A 19,734-nucleotide genomic window follows, 5' to 3' on the forward strand; every position below is an offset into this window, starting at 1 on the left:
AGAAATAAAGCTCTAGGGGCAGCTGGGCAGCTCAGTGAATGGAGAGCCAGGCCTAGAGATGGGAGGTCCTGAGTTCAAATCTGACCTCAGACACTTCCCAGCTAGGTGACCCTGAGCAAGTCCCTTAACCCCCATTGCCTGGCCCTAACCATTCTTTGGCCTTGGAACCAATACAGAGTAGTGACTCTAAGATGGAAGGTAAGGGCTTAATAAAAAGGAAGGATGAGCTCTGGAAAAGGAACAAGAGTGTGCCCACACACGCACACACCCACACATTTAAAACGTAGAATGGCAGCATAGTATGGGGCAGAGAGGATTACCTTTTGAGTCAAAGAAACTAGCTAGCTGCATGGCCAATGGTCAGTCCCTTCCCTTCCCTGGCATTGGGGTTCCTCATCTATCCCATAGGGAAAGAGGTTCAGCTAGAGGACTTCTGAAGTCCCTTCCCCCTTGAAACCCTGAGACACTAAGCATAACTGGCATACATATATGTGCGTGACGGGGGGATGGAAGTTATGGAGATGTCTCTCTCTCCCTCTCTCTGTCTCTCTGTCTATCTCCCTCTCTGTATCTCTGTCTCTCTGTCTCTCTCTCTCTGTCTCTCTCTCTCTCTCTCTCTCTCTATATATATATATATATATATATATATATATATGTCTCTGTGTCTGTGTCTCTATCTTTATCTCTTTCTGTATCTCTCATTCCTTGTGTCTCTGTCTCTCTCTGTGTCTCTTTGTGTTTCTGTCAATCTCTGTCTCTCTGTATCTGTCTGTCTCCCTCTCTCTGTATCTCTGACTCTCTCCGTCTCTCTGTATCTCTATGTCTCTCTCCCTCTCTCTGTATCTCTGTGTCTCTCTCCCTCTCCCTGTATCTCTGTCTATCTCCCTCTCTCTGTATATCTCTCTATATATATGTCTCTGTGTCTGTCTCTATCTTTATCTCTTTCTGTATCTCTCATTCTCTATGTCTCTGTCTCTTTGTGTCTCTCCCTCTCTGTCTGTCTCTCTGTATCTCTGTCTCTCTCCCTCTCTCTGTATCTCTGTCTCTCTTCATCTCTCTGTATCTGTCTCTCTCCCTTTCTGTCTGTCTCTCTCTCTGTATCTGTCTCTCTCTCCCTCTCTCTGTATCTCTCTCTCCCTATATATATATGTATATAAATATATATCTCTGTATCTCTGTCTCTCTTCATCTCTCTGTATCTCTGTGTCTCTCCCTTTCTGTCTGTCTCTCTCTGTATCTCTGTCTCTCTCTCCCTCTCTCTGTATCTCTCTCTCCCTATATATATATGTATATAAATATATATCTCTGTATCTGTCTCTCTTCATCTCTCTGTATCTCTGTGTCTCTCCATCTCTGTCTGTCTCTCCCTGTATCTCTGTGTCTCTCTCCCTCTCTCTGTATCTCTGTCTCTCTCTCCCTCTCTCTGTATCTCTCTCTCCCTATATATATGTATATAAATATATATCTCTGTATCTCTGTCTCTCTCCCTCTCTCTGTATCTCTGTCTCTCTTCATCTCTCTGTATCTGTCTCTCTCCCTTTCTGTCTGTCTCTCTCTGTATCTCTGTCTCTCTCTCCCTCTCTCTGTATCTCTCTCTCCCTATATATATGTATATAAATATATATCTCTGTATCTCTGTCTCTCTCCCTCTCTCTGTATCTCTGTCTCTCTCCCTCTCTCTGTATCTCTGTCTCTCTTCATCTCTCTGTATTTGTCTCTCTCCCTTTCTGTCTGTCTCTCTCTGTATCTCTGTCTCTCTCCCTCTCTCTGTATCTCTCTCTCCCTATATATATATGTATATAAATATATATCTCTGTATCTGTCTCTCTTCATCTCTCTGTATCTCTGTGTCTCTCCATCTCTGTCTGTCTCTCCCTGTATCTCTGTGTCTCTCTCCCTCTCTCTGTATCTCTGTCTCTCTCTCCCTCTCTCTGTATCTCTGTCTCTCTCTCCCTCTCTCTGTATCTCTCTCTCCCTATATATATGTATATAAATATATATCTCTGTATCTCTGTCTCTCTTCATCTCTCTGTATCTCTGTGTCTCTCCATCTCTGTCTGTCTCTCCCTGTATCTCTGTGTCTCTCTCCCTCTCTCTATATCTCTGTCTCTCTCCCTCTCTCTGTATCTCTCTCTCCCTATATATATGTATATAAATATATATCTCTGTATCTCTGTCTCTCTTCATCTCTCTGTATCTCTGTGTCTCTCCATCTCTGTCTGTCTCTCCCTGTATCTCTGTCTCTCTCCCTCTCTCTGTATCTCTGTCTCTCTCTCCCTCTCTCTGTATCTCTCTCTCCCTATATATATATGTATATAAATATATATCTCTGTATCTCTGTCTCTCTCCCTCTCTCTGTATCTCTGTCTCTCTCCCTCTCTCTGTATCTCTCTCTCCCTATATATATGTATATAAATATATATCTCTGTATCTCTGTCTCTCTCCCTCTCTCTGTATCTCTGTCTCTCTTCATCTCTCTGTATCTGTCTCTCTCCCTTTCTGTCTGTCTCTCTCTGTATCTCTGTCTCTCTCTCCCTCTCTCTGTATCTCTCTCTCCCTATATATATATGTATATAAATATATATCTCTGTATCTGTCTCTCTTCATCTCTCTGTATCTCTGTGTCTCTCCATCTCTGTCTGTCTCTCCCTGTATCTCTGTGTCTCTCTCCCTCTCTCTGTATCTCTCTCTCCCTATATATATGTATATAAATATATATCTCTGTATCTCTGTCTCTCTCCCTCTCTCTGTATCTCTGTCTCTCTTCATCTCTCTGTATCTGTCTCTCTCCCTTTCTGTCTGTCTCTCTCTGTATCTCTGTCTCTCTCCCTCTCTCTGTATCTCTCTCTCCCTATATATATATATATATATGTATATAAATATATATCTCTGTATCTGTCTCTCTTCATCTCTCTGTATCTCTGTGTCTCTCCATCTCTGTCTGTCTCTCCCTGTATCTCTGTCTCTCTCCCTCTCTCTGTATCTCTGTGTCTCTCTCCCTCTCTCTGTATCTCTGTCTCTCTCTCCCTCTCTCTGTATCTCTCTCTCCCTATATATATGTATATAAATATATATCTCTGTATCTCTGTCTCTCTTCATCTCTCTGTATCTCTGTGTCTCTCCATCTCTGTCTGTCTCTCCCTGTATCTCTGTGTCTCTCTCCCTCTCTCTATATCTCTGTCTCTCTCCCTCTCTCTGTATCTCTCTCTCCCTATATATATGTATATAAATATATATCTCTGTATCTCTGTCTCTCTCCCTCTCTCTGTATCTCTCTCTCCCTATATATATGTATATAAATATATATCTCTGTATCTCTGTCTCTCTTCATCTCTCTGTATCTCTGTGTCTCTCCATCTCTGTCTGTCTCTCCCTGTATCTCTGTGTCTCTCTCCCTCTCTCTGTATCTCTGTCTCTCTCTCCCTCTCTCTGTATCTCTCTCTCCCTATATATATGTATATAAATATATATCTCTGTATCTCTGTCTCTCTCCCTCTCTCTGTATCTCTGTCTCTCTCCCTCTCTCTGTATCTCTGTCTCTCTTCATCTCTCTGTATCTGTCTCTCTCCCTTTCTGTCTGTCTCTCTCTGTATCTCTGTGTCTCTCTCCCTCTCTCTGTATCTCTGTCTCTCTCCCTCTCTCTGTATCTCTGTCTCTCTCTCCCTCTCTCTGTATCTCTCTCTCCCTATATATATGTATATAAATATATATCTCTGTATCTCTGTCTCTCTCCCTCTCTCTGTATCTCTGTCTCTCTCCCTCTCTCTGTATCTCTGTCTCTCTTCATCTCTCTGTATCTGTCTCTCTCCCTTTCTGTCTGTCTCTCTCTGTATCTCTGTCTCTCTCCCTCTCTCTGTATCTCTCTCTCCCTATATATATGTATATAAATATATATCTCTGTATCTCTGTCTCTCTCCCTCTCTCTGTATCTCTGTCTCTCTTCATCTCTCTGTATCTGTCTCTCTCCCTTTCTGTCTGTCTCTCTCTGTATCTCTGTCTCTCTCCCTCTCTCTGTATCTCTCTCTCCCTATATATATGTATATAAATATATATCTCTGTATCTCTGTCTCTCTCCCTCTCTCTGTATCTCTGTCCCTCTTCATCTCTCTGTATCTGTCTCTCTCCCTTTCTGTCTGTCTCTCTCTGTATCTCTGTGTCTCTCTCCCTCTCTCTGTATCTCTCTCTCCCTATATATATGTATATAAATATATATCTCTGTATCTCTGTCTCTCTTCATCTCTCTGTATCTCTGTGTCTCTCCATCTCTGTCTGTCTCTCCCTGTATCTCTGTGTCTCTCTCCGTCTCTCTGTATCTCTGTCTCTCTCCCTCTCTCTGTATCTCTGTCTCTCTTCATCTCTCTGTATCTGTCTCTCTCCCTTTCTGTCTGTCTCTCCCTGTATCTCTGTGTCTCTCTCCCTCTCTCTGTATCTCTGTCTCTCTCTCCCTCTCTCTGTATCTCTCTCTCCCTATATATATGTATATAAATATATATCTCTGTATCTCTGTCTCTCTCCCTCTCTATGTATCTCTGTGTCTCTCCATCTCTGTCTGTCTCTCCCTGTATCTCTGTGTCTCTCTCCCTCTCTCTGTATCTCTGTCTCTGTGTCTCTCTCTCCCTCTCTCTGTATCTCTCTCTCCCTATATATATATATATATATATATAAATATATATCTCTGTCTCTCTGTATCTCTGTGTCTCTCTCCCCCTCTCTCTGTATCTCTCTCTCCCTATATATATATATATATATATATAAATATATATCTCTGTCTCTCTGTATCTCTGTGTCTCTCTCTCCCTCTCTCTGTATCTCTCTCTCCCTATATATATATATATATATATATAAATATATATCTCTGTCTCTCTGTATCTCTGTGTCTCTCTCCCCCTCTCTCTGTATCTCTCTTTCTATATATATATACATATATATCTGTCTCTGTCTCTATCTCTCTTTATCTCTGTCTCTCTCCCTCTCTGTCTGTCTCCCTCTCTGTGCATCTCTGTCTCTCTCCATTTCTCTGTATCTCTGTGTCTCTCTCCCTCTCTCCCTCTCTCTGTATCTCTGTCTCTGTGACTCTCTCTGTATCTCTGTCTCTGTGTCTCTCTCTGTATCTCTGTCTCTGTGTCTCTCTCTGTATCTGTGTCTCTCTCCCTCTCTGTCTCTCTGTGTCTCTGTCACTCTCTCCCTCTCTCTGTATCTCTCTCTCCCTATATATATATGTATATAAATATGTATCTCTGTCTCTCTGTCTCTCTTCATCTCTCTGTATCTCTGTGTCTCTCTCCCCCTCCCTCTGTATCTCTCTTTATATATATATATATATTTTATATATATATATATATACACACACATATATATCTGCCTCTCTCTGTCTCTGTCTCTATCTCTCTTTATCTCTGTCTGTCTCCCTCTCTGTGCATCTCTGTCTCTCTCCATCTCTCTGTATCTCTGTGTCTCTCTCCCTCTCTCTGTATCTCTCTCCCTGTGTCTCTCTCCCTCTCTCTGTATCTCTGTCCCTGTGTCTCTCTCCCTCTCTGTCTCTCCATGTCTCTGTGTCTCTCTCCCTCGCTGTATCCCTGTGTCTCTCTCTCCCTCTCTCTGTATCTTTCTGTATCTCTGTGTCTCTCTCCCCCTCTCTGTATTTCTGTCTCTGTGTCTCTCTCCCTCTCTGTCTCTTTGTGTTTCTGTCAATCTCTGTCTCTCTGTCTCTCTGTGTCTCTCCCTCTCTGTCTGTCTCTGTGTTGTGTCTCTCTCCCTCTCTCCCTCTCTGTATCTCTGTGTCTCTCTCCCTCTCTCTGTCTCTCTGCATCTCTGTGTCTCTCTCCCTCTCTGTCTCTCCATGTCTCTGTGTCTCTCTCCCTCGCTGTATCCCTGTGTCTCTCTCTCCCTCTCTCTGTATCTTTCTGTATCTCTGTGTCTCTCTCCCCCTCTCTGTATTTCTGTCTCTGTGTCTCTCTCCCTCTCTGTCTCTTTGTGTTTCTGTCAATCTCTGTCTCTCTGTCTCTCTGTGTCTCTCCCTCTCTGTCTGTCTCTGTGTTGTGTCTCTCTCCCTCTCTGTATCTCTGTGTCTCTCTCCCTCTCTCTGTATCTCTGTCCCTGTGTCTCTCTCCCTCTCTGTCTCTCCATGTCTCTGTGTCTCTCTCCCTCGCTGTATCCCTGTGTCTCTCTCTCCCTCTCTCTGTATCTTTCTGTATCTCTGTGTCTCTCTCCCCCTCTCTGTATTTCTGTCTCTGTGTCTCTCTCCCTCTCTGTCTCTTTGTGTTTCTGTCAATCTCTGTCTCTCTGTCTCTCTGTCTCTCTCTCTCCCTCTCTCTCTCTCCCTCTCTGTCTGTCTCTGTGTTGTGTCTCTCTCTCTCTCTCCCTCTCTGTATCTCTGTGTCTCTCTCCCTCTCTCTGTATCTCTGTCCCTGTGTCTCTCTCCCTCTCTGTCTCTCCATGTCTCTGTGTCTCTCTCCCTCTCTGTCTCTTTGTGTTTCTGTCATTCTCTGTCTCTCTGTATCTCTGTCTCTCTCTCCCTCTCTCTGTATCTCTGTGTCTCTCTCCCTCTCTGTGTCTCTCTGTATCTCTGTGTCTCTCTCCCTCTCTCTGTATCTCTGTCCCTGTGTCTCTCTCCCTCTCTCTGTATGTCTGTCCCTGTGTCTCTCTCCCTCTCTGTCTCTCCATGTCTCTGTGTCTTTCTCCCTCTCTGTATCCCTGTGTCTCTCTCCCTCTCTCTGTATCTCTCTGTATCTCTGTGTCTCTCTCTCCCTCTCTCTGTATCTCTCTCTCCCTCTCTGTCTGTCTCTGTGTTGTGTCTCTCTCCCTCTCTCCCTCTCTGTATCTCTGTGTCTCTCTCCCTCTCTCTGTCTCTCTGCATCTCTGTGTCTCTCTCCCTCTCTGTCTCTCCATGTCTCTGTGTCTCTCTCCCTCTGTCTCTCCATGTCTCTGTGTCTCTCTCCCTCTCTGTCTCTTTGTGTTTCTGTCTCTCTCCCTCTCTCTGTATCTCTCTCTCTCTCTCTCTCTCTCTCTCTCTCTATATATATATATATATATATATATATATATATATGTCTCTGTGTCTGTGTCTCTATCTTTATCTCTTTCTGTATCTCTCATTCTCTATGTCTCTGTCTCTGTGTCTCTCCATCTCTGTCTGTCTCTCTGTATCTCTGTGTCTCTCTCCCCCTCTCTGTCTGTCTCTGTGTTGTGTCTCTCTCCCTCTCTCTGTCTCTCTGTATCTCTGTGTCTCTCTCCCTCTCTCTGTCTCTCTCTGTATCTCTCTCCCTCTCTGTCTCTCCATGCCTCTGTCTCTCTCTCCCTCTCTCTATCTCTCTTTATATATATATATATACACATATATGTCTCTCTCTATCTGTCTCTGTCTCTGTCTCCCTCTCTCTGTATCTCTGTCTCTCTCCCTCTCTCTGTATCTGTTTCTCTCTCCCTCTCTCTGTATCTCTGTCTCTCTCCCTCTCTCTGCATCTCTGTCTCTCCCTCTCTCTGTATCTCTGTATCTCTCCCTCTATGTCTGTCTCTCTCTGCATCTCTGTCTCTCTCCATCTCTCTGTATCTCTGTCTCTCTCCATCTCTCTGTATCTCTCTCTATATATATTTGTATATATATCTGTGTCTCTGTGTCTATCTTTATCTCTTTCTGTATCTCTCATTTTCTGTGTCTCTCTCTGTGCGTCTCTTTGTCTTTCTCTCTGTCAATCTCCGTCTCTCTCCCTCATTCTGTATTTCTCTCTGTGTCTCTTTCCCTCTCTCTGTATCTCTCCCTCCCTCCCTCTCTATCTCTCTCTCTCCTTTTCTCTCCCTCTCTGTCTCTGTCTCTCCCTCCCTCCCTCTGTTTCTTTCTCTCTTCCTCCCTCTCTCTCCCTCTTTCTCTCTTATCTCTCTCTGTCTCTCCCTCTCTCTTTCCCTTCCTCCCTCTCTTTTTCTCTCTCTCCCTCCCTCCCTCTCTCTCCCTTTCTCTCTCCCTCCCTGTTTCTCTCTATCCCTCCCTCTCTCCCTGTTTCTCTCTCTCCCTCCCCCTCCCTCTCTCTCTCCTTCTCTTCCTTTCTCTCTCCCTCCCTCCCTCTGTTTCTCTCTCTCCCTCCCTCTCTCTCCCTTTCTCTCTCCCTCCCTGTTTCTCTCTTTCCCTCCCCCTCCCTCTCCTTCTCTTCCTTTCTCTCTCCCTCCCTCCCTGTTTCTCTCTCTCCCTTTCTCTCTCCCTCCCTGTTTCTCTCTATCCCTCCCTCTCTCCCTGTTTCTCTCTCTCCCTCCCCCTCCCTCTCTCTCTCCTTCTCTTCCTTTCTCTCTCCCTCCCTGTTTCTCTCTCTCCCTCTCCCCCCCTCTCTTTCTCTCTCTCTCTCTGTCTCTGTGTCTCTCTCTCCTTGTACACTTCACTCTCCATTCTGCAAGCAGGGAATCATGCCCAGGGAGGGACAGAGTCAGGGCAGAGAGAAGCCCCCCCAGAAATCAAGGGGAGAGGAGGGGGAGATTGTTTCCAAGCAGTTGCAGGCAAGGGGGCAAAGGGGGTGGGGGTTCTGGTACAGAGAAGGGCCCATCCCCCTGGTTCTGGAGCCCGGGACCTCAGCAAGGCCTAGGTTCGAGGTGCAAGTTTCCATCCTGGGGGACGGGTGGGGAGAGCTTCTCCAGGGCTGTGAGGCAGGGCAGGGCAGGGTTGGGACAGGAAGAAGCGATGTGAGTGTGTGTACACGGAAGGGAGAGCCGGTGTGCAGACAAGAAGCCCTTCTCAAGTAGTAAACAAGGGAGTTTTTAAATGAAGAACTTTTCAATACAATTTCCAAAGATGACTTAGGAAGTGGCTGTTGCTTTCCTGCCAGAGCTCGTCCTCTCCTTGGGAGTGAACTTAGGGCTTTTCAAATGATCGAATTCCCTTCAGGTTCTGAAATATTGCTCATAAACCACCTACTATGTACTGGGCACTTGGAGAAAAAGCAAAGATGGCAAAAGAACAAAGCTCAGGCCCAGAGACAAATGAGGAAAGATGGAGAGGCAGCCCCAACACAGGCATGCGAATGCATTCAAGAACTTCCTAACCCAGTAGAGGGAGAAGGCCTGAACCATTTTGTGGTAGAAATATTCTTAACTGAATGCAGATTTGTATGAGATAGTTCAGACATGTTTATCTTTTTCTGGGACTTTTATTCTTTTAAATAATTCCTACACATAGTGAGCTCCACAAATATGATTTGACCCAAAGAGGACACTAAGAAGGAATCAGGAGAGGCGATCCTATGAGCACACAGCCTTGTGGCCTGTCCCCTACTCTGCAGTCTTTCAAAGAACACTGGTAGCTACTCAGTCATCAAATCTGCTGGTTCTTTTAGCATATCAGGATGTAGCTTGTCTGAGTCTTGACTCTGGCACATCAAATGCATCCAAATATTGCCTTACTGTCTCCACATTCCTTCACTATCAATCAGTTGGCCCACAAGAATTGATTAAATGACTATGTTCTAGGCCAGTGATGGCGAACCTTTTAGAGTCTGAATTCCCAAACTATAACCCTCATCCCGCATGTGAGCCCCCACCTTACCTCAGACAGGAGCGGGAGGAAGCACTCCCGTTGGGAGGTGGGTGATGTGAAGAATGTCCTCAGGAGTGTGGAGAGGGGGAGGGGAACAGTCCCCTCAGGCGTGTGTGCCATAGGTTCTATTATGGGAAATAAGATCCTGGCCACTGCAGTAAGAAAAATGGAGGTAAATGGAAGGGATGCTATGGAGATGGGACAGGGTGGGCTCACCTGTGAGTTAGGCTGTAAGCCAGACAGTCGAGTGAACAGAGGCACCACGGACAGACAGAGTAAGTCAGGAAGGGGAGCAGGGTTTAGAGAAAATGTTAATGGACTCGATTTGGGGCATGGAAGCAGGGGTCTTAACATTAAAAGGAACTTAATTGGTTCCTATAATATTATATAGGGAAACCAAGGCTCAGAGAGCTGAAGGGAGTTGTCTAAGGTCTCATGGTTGCCAAGCAACACAGGATCTTGCTGAGCCAACACTTTTTAAAGTCATTGTGATGTCATTTCCTGGCCTTTGTGACATGGCCCTCCTGAAGGTATATTTAAGGAGGCCGCGCAAGCCTAAGCTCAGTCTTGTGCCTGCTAGAGACCAAAGAGGTTGCCCAGAAGACCTGGAGCAGAGGCCTCTCTCCCTACAACCAGTAACACCAACCAGCAACAAGCAACAAGCAACCAGCAACGAAGGTAAGGCCCCACTAGACAGAAACCGACGCCCAGAGACCAGAAAAAGCCTGCCTTTTCTCACAATTTTTTCTTTCCTTCTTCTTTCTTGCAGGCCCTCTTTAAGTGAACAATCAACATGGATTTTTATATTGCCCTGGAAGATGTTGCCTCCCAGTATTTGTCTATTTTTATTTTTGGGTTTTACATCCTTGGAAGTTTACATGAAGGGAGGGGACTGGCCAACATCTTGAACCAAATCATCTTTCTGAAGTTTCTTAAACCCCTTAACAGCGCAGCCCAATGGATATTTCACTTGCTAAGAGCTTGGGTGCCTGGTTTTTTTTCCATTCTGTTTCGTCTGAGTCAAAGTTTTAGTGTTTGTGTGTGGAAAGAACTAAGGCAGAAGAAAGGAAGAACTTTAATAGAATGGACCTGGTGGGCATTTGCCAGTGTATTTGTCATCTCCCAAAAAGCCAGAAATGTCAGCAAAGTCGTTCTCGTTAAAACCAGGAAGCAGTTTTTTGTCATCTGTGTTCTCCGTGTCCTGGCCAAGATCTGGGAAATAGTATACCAACGTGCCCAAGCCCTAGCAAGTTTTACCATCCGAAAACAGATCAAGATCCAACCAGATACCCAAGCTGCTGCTATTACTGCTACTACCACTGCCTTCCCCTTTGACCTTTGCACCCCAGTTGTTCCTGGGAGACCGCAATTTGCTGACCTGATGTCAACCAGGGCTAGCTTTGGCCATTGCAGAAGACCTTCTTCCAGGTCTCATTTCCATCAGATTCCTGGCAAGGCCTATAAAGCCAAGAGAGGACTCCAGGAGCCCTAGAGGACTCCTCGACACCATGGTCTCACGCAACACAAAGAGGAGAAGCCCTGCCCCTTGGTATCAACACAACTGAAGCAACAAGTATCGTTACATCTCTTTACGTAGACTTCCACCCAGAGGAGCAATCAATAAATAAAGGGTCCAAGCGTGAAACCTCTTAAAAAGGTCTCGGTGTCGTTTTTTGTTGGTCAGGGAGACGGACAGGAGGGAGGGCCCTTTAAACCTGCTTTAAAAGGGGACCAAGGCTGGGAAGCACTGGGCAGAGGGGATGATGGGCTGACATGGTTGGCTAGCAAGCAAGGAGGCAACTGACACCAACTACTAAGAACAATATGCAACAGCACAATGATAATCTAACAATAATTATGACAAACAATTATATTTATAACAATAAATAATTATAACAACATAATAAATTATAACCACAACACAATAAATGATAACATAATAATTATGACATAAATAATAATATTAAGAAATAATTATATAACAAAATAATAATCATTATAACACAATAAATAATTATAACATAATAATGAATAAATTACATAATTATAAATTATAAATTATAAGATTATTAATAATTATAACAATAAGAAAATATTAAGAACATAATAAAAATAAAATTATAACATAATTGACATAGCTATAATATAATAATTAAAATAATTATAATGATAATAATCATAACATAATAACCATTATTATAACATAATAAATTCTAATAAATCAATAACAACATAACAAATAATAATTATTAAACATAATAATAAATAATTATAACACAATAACAAATAATAAAAATTATTAGACACTAATTATAACACAATAATAATAAAATTATAACACAATTAATAATAATTATAACACAATAATCATTATTATAACATAATAAATACTACCAATAAATAATAATAACATAATAAATAATAATTATTATAACATAATAAGAAATAATTATAACATAATAAATAATAAAATTATAACATAATAATAGATACTGGTTATAATAATAAATAATAGAATATAACTAATTAATAACAATTACAACATAATAAATAATCATTATTATAACATAATAAATACTAACAATAACACCATAATAAATAATACTTATAACATAGTAATAAATAATAATTATAACATAATAAATAATAATAACCTAAAAATAAATAGCTAACATTTATATATTGCTGTCCTAAGTGCTTCATACTCAGCATCTCACTTGATCCTCACAACAACTCTGCAGGGTAGGTGCTATTATCCCCATTTTACAGTTGAGGAAACAAAGGTAGTCAGAACTTTGCCCAGGGTCATGTAGCTATTAAGTATCTGAGACTGGATTTGAACTCAGGTCCTTCTGACTCCAGGCCCAGTGTTCTTATTCACTGTGCCCCTTGTACTATATTATTTTTTAAACCCTCACCTTTCATCTTGGAATCAATACCATGTATCCAAGGCAGAAGAGTGGTAAGGGCTGGGCAATGGGGGTCAAGTGACTTGCCCATCACACAGCTAGGAAGTGTCCAAGGCCAGGTTTGAACCCAGGACCTCCTGTCTCTAGGCCAGGCTCTCAATCCACTGAGCTACCCATGCTGCCCCCATGTTAACATTTTAATGGGAGTCTCTTAAGTATGTGAACTCTCCCACCCAATTTGTGACCCCTGCCAGTGAGGATTCCTATTCTAGTAGGGTGTGTGATTACAGCAGGGTGCAGCAGCAGCAGAAGCCAGAATTCAGTGGATGAGGCATGCCCCGGTAGTCCAAAGTCTTTGCTTTCTTCCCCTTTGTCCAGAAAAGAGAGCCTAGTCCAAGGTATTCCCCACTCTGTCCCCCTTTCTACTTCCCTTCTGCCCCATAGGAAGAAGGGGTGAAAGAGACAATTTGCTCAGCTGGAGTTAAAGCTGACATTTTCCTGCCCACTAACAGTTCAATCCCCATATTATTGCACGTAATATCTGAGGTCAAACTAGTGGCCACCAACACAAGCTAATGGGATTATTAACAATATGGAAGATGAGTGAGAAGGAGAAGATTTTTTTCCCTTAAAGAGAAAGAAAATGTTTTTCCCTCTCAGAGGGAACTAGAGTCCGGGGAGTCACAAAGGCAGCTAGAGAGAGAAAGATAGACACGGAAACAGAGATGCGCAAAAAAAGAGAGGCAGAGGCATGGGAGGAGGTAGAGAGATAAGGACACTGAAATACAGAGAGAGAGTAAGACAGTCAGAGACAGACAGAACATAGTCAGAGATACAGACAGGCACAGAGACAGAGAAGGAGAGATGTTACTAGAGACAGAAACAGAAACAAAAGAGTAAGAGAAAGAAAAGGTGGACAGGCTGGGAGAGAGACAGACAGGAACTGAGAGGCAAGAGACACAGAGATAGAAAAATACAGATAGACAAAAAGGCAGAGACAGAAACAGAAAGAGGCAGAGACAAAGGGGCAGTAAAAGACAGATAGAGAGACAAAGACATACATAGTGACAGACAGATTCAGAAATAGACTTAGAGGCAGACAGAGAGATACAGAGACAGAGAGACACAGATTCACAGAGACACAAACATAAACACAGTCACAGAGAGTCACAGAGATAGATATAGAGATACAGAGATTGGGTGACAAAGAGGATATATCACCTCCTAGGCCCATGTTGGCAAACCTATGGCACATATGCCAGAGTATGCCAGAGGAACTTGCTTCTTTTCCCCCTCTCTACATGTGCCTGAGGACATTTCTCACATCACTTGCCCCTCTGCTCAACAGCCCAATGGGAGGGAGCACTTGTTCCCTCTCCTGTCTGGGGTAAGGCAGCAGCTCACATGCACCATGAGGGTTGTAGTTTAGGCACTTGGTCTCTAAAAGTTTTGCCATCACCGTCTTAGACATAGAGAACCTCATAAAGAAAATGGAGCTGAGGAAAAGTCTAGGTAGGGGTACAGGGAATGGAATCACAGTTGCTGAGGGCAGTGAGGCTGCTTGACACCAGCATTGCTATGGCTGGCCAACTAGCTTCGGGCTGCTGCTAGCTAGCCTTATCTATTGTCAGAGATCAAGGAGCATCAAAAGCAGCTACCATCTTCTCCCTTCCCTTCCCCTCATGAGGTTACTATATATACATCAGGAGTGGAGACCAGCCTGAAAGGTACCTGAATGTACATGAATGAACCTGCTGATCCTGCACTTGGAAGACGAATAATGTAACCTCTCCTCAGTTGGTATTCTGCCAGACTTGACCGAAGTTTTGATTCATTGTGGTTAGTTAACGCTTTCTTTCTGTGTAACGGGAGAGTTCTATGGGGTAGAGGGAGTAACTGGGAGGAGACGATGGGGCAAAAAGCAAAGCAAATGAAAAAACCATAGAAGCAAAATGTTTCAAATGTTGTCATTTCTGTTGATCTTAAGAATTAGCCGTGTGTGTCATTGAGTTTAACTTTTAGTTCCTCTTTCCTGTCCAGAAAACATGGCGCTTCCTTGGCCATGCTCCAGGCCGGGAAGAACCACCTGTGTCCACACTCGGCTTCTCTTTTCCCAAGAGTCTATCACGGCACTCTACATTCTATACACAAGAGCTACTTTGTAGGGCTGAATTTTTGTTGAGTGGAGAAAAGTAAATATTGTGAGACATTATCGGATTAAATAAATGGGAAGGTTAAGAGTCCTTGAGGGAAAAGCTTCTGAAATGTTTTAACATCCCAACCAACTATGGGTAGATCTCAAATAGAGAAGGCTCTGAGCCTTGAAGGAGCAAGAAGAGACCTGGGGGTTGTCACGTTCAGCTCTACCCCGGACCAATGGTCTTCTAGCCTCTTGTACAAGACTCCGGCGGCGACGATTCATCATTCCCAAGTGCAGAACAAACTGGCTGAAACCCCTGTGTAATATGAGGTACCCATCGATACAGGCGAGCCCATTAGCCACCACTGGGAGGACACGTATTTTCGGTTGTTTGCACAGTAAAATAGCTGCTTTTACACTGAGACAGACAGATAGATGTTCTAGAATTCATGCCCAGAGTCCAGATTCCCTAGGACTGGCTACAGTTGAAAAGGGGATTGACTCGGGGCCCGTAGTCACAACACACGGCAGAAAGCAAATGAACTAAGGTGTAAATATAACTGAACTACCCGCCCCCCCCCCGCCAGCCCTGAACCAACTTGTTCCTACAGTGCCTACTGCCACAGCCGTTACTCACCGCATAACTAAATTGACTATAAAAGAAAAAGAGCGAGAAAGGAGGCAGCAATGGGGTCCCCACGGAACACGGGCTCTGGGATCCCCCTGCTACACAGAGCTTGCTCATCTGTCAAAACAAGGGACTGGAGTCAGATGTCCTCATAGGTCCCTCGGACTTTAGGATCAGCTGGAGGATGTTTTCTGCATGACTTGAAGAAGAAAACAGATAACACATGGACACTTACCTCCCTGAGGTGCCAGGAATGGCTTAGGTCAGCTCTGCCTCAAAGCAGGCGGGTCGGGCCTCCCTGGGCCCCGCTAGATCTCTGATCCCCAAATTCCCAGGCCGCCCCCCAGCACAAAGATGAAGCAAACACTGATTTGGAGACACGCCAGTGATTGGTTCAGCTTCCAAGATGATGGGGCTGGGGGGGGCCGAGTGGATTCCAGAGAACAGGGACGTCCCCACGAAAACACAAGGGACCCAGCGAACCCGAGAGCACCCCGAGGAAGCCGCAGCCAAACTGAGGCCTGCAGAGCTTGTGCCAGCGCTCACCGGCTCGGGGTTCTCAGGCCACTTTCCATTCATTGCACGTAAAAAGAGGTTCCAATATTTTTAAAGAATATGGAGCCGTGGATGCTCTCCCTCCCAATCCCCGGCCCTTTGGGACAGTCAGCAGGCTCATATACATGTTACACGCACGTGCAATCGGGGAAACCAGGGTTCCATGTTAATCCTTTCATGGAAGAAAACTGACAGAGATGGGCAAGCCAGACAGACGGAGACACAGAGACAGAGACACAGAGCAACAGACAAGAGAATACAGACAGAGACGGGCAGATACAAACAGAGATAGAGGCAGAGACAGTCAGAGAGACAGACCGAGATACAAAGAGAAAGAGAGACAGACAGACACAAGAGACAGACAGTGACAGAGAGATACACAGAGACACAGAGACAGAAAGTCAGACAGAGACAAGAGACAGGCAGACACACAGAGACAAAGAGACAGACACACAGAGACAGGCAGATAGAGACACAGAGACAAGAGACAGACCAAGACAGAGAGACAACAACAGAAAGACGGAGACAGGCAGACACATGCAGAGAGACAGAGACAGAGGTAGAGAGCCAGACAGAAACACACACAGACAAACAGAGACAGATAGAGAGAGACACAGAGACAAAGACAGACAGAGACAGAGACAGTCAGAGAGACAGAAACAGACAGAGACAGACAGATACACAGAGATAGAGAGACACAGAGAGACAGACAGAATGAAAGATATAGACAGAGACAGGCAGACACACAGAGACAAAGAAACAAAATGACAGAGGATCACACAGAGAGACAGAGAGACAGACAGAGACAAATGGAAACAGACAGAAAGAAACAAAGACAAGCAGACACGTGGAGACAGAGAGACATATATAGACACACAGAGACAGAGAGACAGAAACAGATAGAGACACAGAGAGAGAAACAGAGACACAGAGACAGATAGAGAGACAGAACCAGAGACAGACAGACAGAAACACAGGGACAGAGAGACAGTGACAGACAGAGATAGAAAAAGACAGAGACAGAGACAAAGACAGAGACAGAGAGGCACAGAGATACAGACAGAGAGAGATGGACACAGAGAAAGAGACAGATATAGACAGAGAGAGGGGGGAGAGAAACAGAGATAGAGACACAGTCAAAAATAGACAGACAGAGACAGAGACAGACAGATAACAGAAATAGAGAGACACACAGAGACAGATGGAGACAGACAGAATGACACAGATAGACAGACAGGCAGACAGACAGAGACAGAAAGACAGCCAGACAGAGAAACAGAATGACAGAAGAGCACACAGAGACACACTGAGACAGAGATACAGATGGAGACAGACAGAAAGAAACAGAGACAGACACATAAAGACAAAGAGATAGAAGCAGATAGAGACAGAGAAACAGACAGAGACATAGAGACAGGGCTAGACAGAGACAGACACACAGAGACAGAGAGATAGACAGAAACAGACAGAGACAGAGAGTCAGAGACAGACAGACAGAAACACAGAGACACAGAAAGACATAAACAGATAGAGACAGAAACAGAGACAGAAACAGGCAGAGACAGACAGAGAGACACAGAAACAGAGAGATAGATACAGAGAGACATATAGAGACACACAGAAAGAAACAGGCAGAGACAGAGAAACAGACAGTGACACAGAGACAGAGACAGAGTGACAAAAAGACACAGGCTCAGAGACAAAGACAGACAGAGACAGAGAAACACCAAGATACAGAGAGAAACAAGCAGACACTCAGAGACAGATACACAGAGAAAGAGATACACACAGAGGCAGACAGACAGAGACACAAAAATACAGTCAGAGACAGACACACAGAGAGACATATATAGAAACACAGAGACAGAGAGACAGAAACAGAGACATGGACAGAAAGAGACAGAGATACAGACAGAGACAGATGGAGAAAGACAGAAAGAAACAGAGACAGGCAGACAAACAGAGACAGAGAGATAGACAGAAGCAGCTAGAGATAGACAGAGACAGACACACAGAGACAGAGATAGACAGAGTCAGATATAGACACACAGAGACAGAGAGACAGAAACAGACAGACAGAGACAGAGACACAGAGAGATAGAGACAGATGGAGACAGAGAGACAGAAACAGATAGACAGAGACACAGAGACAGAAACAGGCAGAGACAGAGACAGACAGAACCAGAAAGACAAAGACACTCAGAGACAGAGAGACAGAAACAGAAAGAGACAGACAGAGATACAGACAGAGACAAATGGATACAGACAGAAACAAGCAGATACACAGAGACAGACACATAAAGAGATAGACACACAGAGACAGACAGGGACACAGAGATACAGACAGAGACAGATAGAGACAGACAGAGATAGACACAGACACAGAGACAGAGAGACAGAAATGGATAAAGACAGAGACAGAGACAGAGATACAGACAGAGACAGATGGAGACAGACAGAAAGAAACAGAGACAGAGATACAGACAGAAGCAGCTAGAGATAGACAGACAGAGATAGACAGACAGAGTCAAAGAGACAGAAATAGAGACAGACAGAGACACAGAGACAGAAACAGACAGAGACAAAAAGAGACAGATGGAGACAGACAGAAAGAAACAGAGACAGAGATACAGACAGAAGCAGCTAGAGATAGACAGACAGAGATAGACAGACAGAGTCAAAGAGACAGAAATAGAGACAGACAGAGACACAGAGACAGAAACAGACAGAGACAAAAAGAGACAGATGGAGACAGACAGAAAGAAACAGAGACAGAGATACAGACAGAAGCAGCTAGAGATAGACAGACAGAGATAGACAGACAGAGTCAAAGAGACAGAAATAGAGACAGACAGAGACACAGAGACAGAAACAGGCAGAGACAGAGACAGACATAGAGACACAGAAATAGAGACAGAGACAGATAGAGACACACAGAAAGAAACAGAGACAGAGATACAGACAGTAACACAGAGACAGACAGAAAGACACAGAAATGGAGACAAAGAGATAAAGACAGGCAGAGATAGAGAGACACAGAGATACAGAGAGAGGCAGATGGATACAGACAGAGACAAGCAGACACATAAAGAGATAGACACACAGAGACAGACATTTAGAGACAGAGATACAGAGACAGATAGAGACAGACAGAGACAGACAAACACAGACAGAGAGACATATATAGACACAGAGACAGAGATAGAAACAGATAGAGACAGAGAAACAGAAAGAGACACAGAGACAGAGACAGAGAGACAGTCAGACAGAAACACACAGAGACAGGCAGACACCGAGATAGACACACAGAGACAGAGAGACAGACAGAAGCAGCCAGAGATAGACAGAGACAACACACAGAGACAGAGATAGACTGAGTCAGAGAGACAGATATGGACACACAGAGACAGAGAGACAGCAACAGATAGAGACAGACAGAGATAGAAAAACAGACAGAGACACAGAGACAGAGAGACAGAGATAGATATACAGAGAGACAGAGACAGAAACAGGCAGAGACAGACAGATACACAGAGATAGACAGAGAGACACAGAAAGAGACAGACAGTCAGAGACAGACAGACAGACAAAGATGGACAAAGACAGACAGACAGAAACACACAGAGACACAGAAAGACAGACATAGACACAGAGACAGAGAGATAGACAGAAGCAGATAAAGACAGAGACAGACAGAGTCAGAGAGACACAGAGACAGAAAGACAGAGACAGACAGAAAGGGACAGAGAGACAGACACACAGGGACAGAGATACAGAGACAGACACAGAGAGACAGAGACAGAGTGAGACAGAAGCACACAGAGACAGAGACATAGAGACAGTGATAGACAGAGATATGAAGATAGACAGAAACAGACAGAGACAGAGAGTCAGTGACAGAGAGACAGACAAATACGGACAGAGACAGAGAGACAGACAGACAGAAACACACAGAGACACAGCGAGACAGAGACAGATGGAGACAGAA

At 44.2% G+C, this 19,734-nt stretch overlaps 1 long non-coding RNA gene across 1 annotated transcript; it reads left to right on the forward strand.

Annotated features, from left to right (window-relative positions):
* The first annotated feature begins 10,046 nt into the window (after positions 1 to 10,046).
* Positions 10,047 to 11,170, forward strand: LOC130456184 (uncharacterized). Its single transcript, XR_008914783.1, has 2 exons — positions 10,047 to 10,192; positions 10,284 to 11,170. It is a non-coding gene; the product is annotated as an uncharacterized LOC130456184 (long non-coding RNA).
* The last annotated feature ends 8,564 nt before the right edge of the window (positions 11,171 to 19,734 follow it).

This window comes from Monodelphis domestica, chromosome X (genome assembly GCF_027887165.1).
Source record: "Monodelphis domestica isolate mMonDom1 chromosome X, mMonDom1.pri, whole genome shotgun sequence".
In the NCBI taxonomy this organism is placed as follows: domain Eukaryota; kingdom Metazoa; phylum Chordata; class Mammalia; order Didelphimorphia; family Didelphidae; genus Monodelphis; species Monodelphis domestica.